Source organism: Engraulis encrasicolus, chromosome 7 (assembly GCF_034702125.1).
Source record: "Engraulis encrasicolus isolate BLACKSEA-1 chromosome 7, IST_EnEncr_1.0, whole genome shotgun sequence".
Classification (NCBI taxonomy): Eukaryota; Metazoa; Chordata; class Actinopteri; order Clupeiformes; family Engraulidae; genus Engraulis; species Engraulis encrasicolus.
Window position 1 is genome coordinate 41,925,809 of NC_085863.1, and position 6,075 is coordinate 41,931,883.

General features: G+C 44.3%; 1 protein-coding gene across 1 annotated transcript in view; it reads left to right on the plus strand.

Moving 5' to 3' along the window:
- Positions 1 to 5,154: 5,154 nt before the first annotated feature.
- arhgap32b (Rho GTPase activating protein 32b) overlaps positions 5,155 to 6,075 on the plus strand; it is a 58,137-nt gene continuing 57,216 nt past the window's right edge. Inside the window, exon 1 of the mRNA XM_063202247.1 lies at positions 5,155 to 5,673. The gene's annotated coding sequence lies outside the window, so the exon portion shown is untranslated. The remainder of the gene's footprint in view (positions 5,674 to 6,075) is intronic.

Sequence of the window (6,075 nt, forward strand, 5' to 3'; positions counted from 1 at the left end):
GTAGCATAAGGATTTGAACCTGTTAACTCACCACGTACTGTATATCACCTTTACAGCCCACTTGCAACGCTAGCTCAGCAGTTAACTGCTCATTTGGAATGAATGGGATCTTCTTTGTCCTTTGTTACTAAGGAACGGCTGGCGTCAGATCCGACACAGTAACCTTTCTGTTTTGTGATTTTTTTAATCCATAACCCCCAGACTTCCACGGCCCACTTTCGGGTCCCGATGCACCAGCTTTAAGATGCTGGTCCTGTGAGATGACCAGTAAAGAGATTCTGATCCTGAGCTGAACCAGAACTCTTGGAGAATAGAGACTGGTGTGCAGATATAGAGAGAGAGAGATTGGAGAATGCCACAAGTGATCAGTACCACAGGTGAAGTGGGACTATCAAAGGATATCTTAGAATAGCCGAAGAGATATGAGATTGCTAGAAGTTTTCAGTCTTTGTTGTCTGAACCCTGGCTGTCATCCAAGGTTATAGACAACTCAACAAAGAGGGTTGGAAATGCACGTGAATGTTTTCCCCCAACCAACACTCTTAAACAAAAACCTCCACATTGCATCAAAGCAACGTTCACACTACGTACTGTACGTCAAAGCAACGTTCACACTACGTCAAAACAACGTCCACTCTACGTCAAAGCAACGTTCACATGACATCAAAGCAATGTTTGATCTCCTTTATTTAAAATGTATATTCAGATTGATATATTTAGAATTTCATAGGGTTTTATATAAGCACACAAACATATATCTATATAAAATAAAAAATAAATATATATATATTTATTAACCTTGCAGGCAGATTGGTGCAACCAAATAAAGAATCCAGAAGTCTTCTTTAGATATGACAAAAAAAAGCGCAGAAAACCCCAATCGGAAGTATTACCACTACAAAGCTTCAAAATACTTGTACAATTATCTTAAAAAATAATAATAAGCAACTGAAAAGAATGTATTTAATGCAAAATACACGTTTGTTTATATGTTACAATAACTGAATAAATCAAAATGCTGTAACCGTGTATGGACTTCCCCTGCCGTGCGTGCATGGGGGGCGGAGAATAGAATGTACCATAACTCTATATGACGAGTAGAATTGTATATTTTAAACATTCTTGTGTTGACAGATTGGAACCTTTACTTGCGAGAGTGATCCTGGTGCTACCGTACGAGTCACGGCGGAACACACACGCGTCGCATACACACACAAAGAGAGGTGCCATTCATGAGGGGTAGACACGATTGGTTGACACTTACATATGGATGCAATAATTGACAGACATTCATATATGGAAGGCGATGATCGGTTGACACTCACATATATGGATGCGATGACTGACTGACATTCATACATGGATGCGATGATTGATTGACATTCATATATGCATGAGTTGATTGACACTCATAAGCAGAGCCATGGAAGTAAGAGTTCAGCCGATCCCATTGAGCTTCATGTTCCATTTTGATACACAGCAATGGCGACTCATGGAGCCTTTGACACATAGATCGCCATTGACATAATAGTTCCAAAATAGTTCCAGGAAGTGGGCGTGGAACACATAAAGTGCGGTAAAGTTAGGCCTAAATGTAATTCGTTTCTACTTTATCTTTGCTTGTTACATAGTGGTTCTGTGTTAATCTCTAGCGAACAGAAAGCAGCTGCCTAGAACTTTTTGAATCTACGTGCATCATGTCACCAACAGACTTCCTGTACCCCGGGTGTCACAACTCTGAATTCCATGACTCTGCTCATAAGCGCAATATCATACATGAGTCGATTGGCTGACTCCAATCACATGTATGACTTCATTGGTTGACTCCAATCACATTTACGATTTGATTGGTTGAGTCCAAACACCTAATAGTATACCCTTTGATTGATTAACTCCAATCACTGTATGAATCGGTTGGTTGAGTCCAAACCCATACACGATTTGATTGGTTGACTTCAATCACTGTGTGATTTGATTGGTTGAGTCCAAACACACATAACTGTGTGGTAGCTGTGGGAGCAGAGAGACATGGTGCTATTAGTTACTATCGAAATGCCTATGGTGTAGTATAGTAGTATAGGCTACAGTAACGGTCCAACTAGGTGCCTGTACCCTTGGCATCTATCACAGCGTGCCAATTTGGGTGCTCCGCTGTAGTGCAGCGCCAATTACAGTGGGCATCGGGGCTACAGCTGGGTGCTCTGGCGCTGGCCCAATTACAACGTGCACTGGGGTGACGGTCCCAATTACAATGGGCATGGGGATAATATAGGGCTTCCCAAACTGGGGTTTGGGGGGTTGTGGAAGTAATGCAAGGGGGCGTCGCAGAGAGAAGGATCTTTGTAGACTAAACTGGAAATCCACAGTTTACATAATTCCATTACAGCTACAGACACACTAATGTGATTGAAAAGATCAACCCTCCCCATAGCAGATAGCTCTGTACCCCCCAGTATAGATAGCCCACCGCACCCCCCTCGGCAAGACAGCTTTGTGCCCGCCTCCTCAGTTCTGTCACTCCGTGCCCTACCAGCTACACCTGTACACCTGTCAATCAAATTGGGATCCTAGCAACCATCCTCATCTGATTTAGAGACGGAGGGCCGGCCTCTGACCTCTGACCTCCGACCGCTGCGAGGGCGGGTTCCCGTGGTCCCCTCGCGTCACATGTCACTTATGACCTTTGGTGTTCCAATCTCTCAATTATACGAATGCGGCATATTAGGACATAATGCATGACTTGTTATTATTATTGCCATCGCCATGGTAATTAATTATTATTGATTCTACAACACCAGGGACCCACCCACATGTCTCTGATACACTCACCCACTGATCAGCATTGAACATTATTGCCCCATCAAACTGTTGATCTCTTTTCAAAATGTGTTTCTTTTTTATTTGTATTATTATTGTTATTATTATTTGGATACGGTTCTTCTTCTACATGGCAGCCCTGACTGTCTCTCTGCCAGTTCTGTTTTGGTTCTCGCTGTACACGGCTGTCGCCTCTTTTTGTGTTTGTGTAATATTCTGTCATCACTTTGTGTTTTATACATTTGGGATAATTTTGTATTGAATACGAGCAGAATTCAGACTTCATGTAACTTTTGTCATAGTTCCACTCACTGCATTAAAGAGAAATTCTTTACAAGTCACGTTGTCATTCATGAACACTTTCATTTATTATTATGCACAAGTATTGAAAGTCTATTTCACAGAGAGACAGAGAGAGAGGGGGAGAGAGAGATAGAGAGAGACCCCCTCAGGAGGAGTCGAGTCCAGAGTGAAGAGTAGATTGTAGACTGGAGTCAAGGAGTGACACAAAGAGTAGAGTTGGGATTTATGGCTCTTTGACTGGATCTTGACCATAATGGCTTGTTCCTTTCAAAGAGCCGCTCAAATAACTGTGTCTTTTCAGTGGTTTTTAAATTATGTATTCAGTTTTAAGTAGGTAGCATTTTTGACCCCACCTCTAGGTCATGTTGTGTCCAAACAACAACTGATTGTCCTCCTCCCTCTATAAAATACTGTAATGCATTACTTTTTGTTAGAACGCAGTAATTTATTACAGTTGTTACAGGGGGGGAAACAGTAATATATACTAGCCACAATACCAGTAGGTTACAATACATTTTACTGTAATCTGGATTTTAATGGTGTTCAGTGTCGTGTCAGAACAGAAACTATTCCTGCATAGGCCTACTACTTTTAGTCTGCATGCTGCCAAAACACCTCCTGGATGGGAGGTGAAAGAGTCATGACTCATGAGCTTGATTTACACTGTAAATGGCCAGACCCATATTTAGTTATTTTGACCAGAGTAGCTGAACTAATGCAAAGGTAGAGGCCTTACATTTTAAATGCAGTAATATTGTAATGTAACAGATTAGTTTGAAAAGTCTACTTAGTGAAGTGTATGCAATCAGTAATGCAGTAAAAGGCCTACAGTCTTTGAGTAACCTACCCAACACTGGTGAGGAGTAGAGCGAAGACAGGGGGCATCATGGGTTATTCCATTATCCAAACTCCCGTCCTCGACTTGTCCATGTGGCCTCGAGCTTCGCTGATGCCCTTGCCTCCGCCGTGGAGAAAACAATACATTTCCCATGCTGTCAGATAGGCGCAACTTTTGAGGGACTTTTCCCCCTTTAACTTCCCAATTGCAAATAAGAAAATTACCTTTGAATTGCCCTTTCGCGAGATATTGAACTGAGCCCTTGTCGTCAACGTCAGCGAGAGGAGGCCACAAGTAGGGCCACTGACAGTTTTGGCTGAGCCAGGGACAACGACATCTGAAAGGGCCCCAAACCCAATATACAATATAATGAGGATCCAATTCTGGGTCCCCTCTCTCCTTGGGCCCGGGACAAGTGACCCCTTTGCCCCCCTGTCAGCTTCCCTGGCCACAAGCATAAGGGAGGACAGGAGTTAAGATATATAGTCTGGACTCCACATCATCCCTGCAACCAATGACTGCATACAGTAGGATGCGCATCCTATCACACTGTCCGCTGGAGGGCGATAATGAGCTACGGAGAGCCCCGTGCCACCGGGTGACTGGTAAATCGTTATTGACCTAAATAATAGCAGATCTATTGTGTCGATACAGGAGAGCAGCAATGTGGTCTTGGAATGCCGTTTCATGCCTTTGGCAAAGAGTCCTTTCCAATGACGACAACTGAGAAGCCAACAACATCCAAGCATGCTTAATTTAGCCAATTTAGAGAGCTAGCAGTTTAAGTAATTCTAGGGACAGCATTATTCTACCCCTACACACTTGATTCAAATGTTTAATTAAGGGCTTATAACATGGTCGTTTGCCTCAAGACCAGCGTTTTGTGGCCGAGTGTGGGCAACAAGCGATGCCTACCAGCGGCGGAATGGGAGATCTAAGATGAACTTCAAAGGAGCGTTTCAACTTCATTCCTGAATGCACGGTGTCGGTCCGTACCTTTGCCACAGTGACAGACCTTTTTGTTGGCCAGGTAAGTTCGTTATTACAAGGATGTTACAAGGAGGAGGTAGACCCTGGGTGCGCGCGTGTAAATGTGCAACATTTCCGAATGGAAGAAATAGCCTGGGGCTCGTGAACGTGCAATCCACGCTTATGCTCGTGCACGTCTTTATGGGAAAGTCTGTCTGAATGGGAAAGTGTTTCCCTTTTGGATTAGCTGGGGAGCTACTAGAGCTAACTAGTTGGAGCCTGTGGGTCTGACCCGAAACCCATTTCTAATGAGCGACATTTTCTGGAAAATACGGAGATTTAATTGCCGCCCACGTTAAGCTTTTTTCTAAGCCAAGGTGTCCATTTTGCTGGGGTTGGAGCGGGCTCAGCCGTAGCGTAGCTCGCTACAGATACTAACAGCTGGATTGGACACTAGTTTCAGCTAAGCTAAGCTAACGGGAACCCTATTGCGGTTGGTGTCGGCACTTGGGTGAACAGTCGCTGCACAACATTTAGCCGCTTGAATGTTCTGGTTTCGGCTGAGTGCATTGGTAACAACGGCTGTGTTGATGTGTTATTAACAACACATATCGCGCATAGTTTAAGCGAGAGGAGTTTGTAGTAATGCGACGTTTCGGCTGGCCCCGGGAGGTGCTGCTCTGGTTTGGGAATAGCGGTAACTTCGCCCCCCGATGCTAGCGTGGCTGCAAAGGCGTTAAAAGAAGGTGAGTAATCGTCGTGTTGCATTCATCTGGTCCGTATACCTGTCAAACTGGGCCAGTCGGTGCCCGGTGGTACACGACGTCTTGCTATGTGTTACAGCAGGCATGGGTATGCACTAAGCGGCCATGTGCGTAGATAATCCACACACACACACACACACACACACACACACACACACACACACACACACACACACACACACACACACAGGCATACGCAGGCAGACACACTCATACAGGCACCACACATTCATCTGCATGTGCTCGCCCTTAAATAGATGTCTCTGGTGTGTTTGTGTGTGTGTGTGTGTGTGTGTGTGTGTGTATCTGTCATGTCGGTGCTGGTGTGGAAAACATGACTGGATAGATGGTTGGACGGTGTGTGTGTGTGTGTGTGTGTGTGTG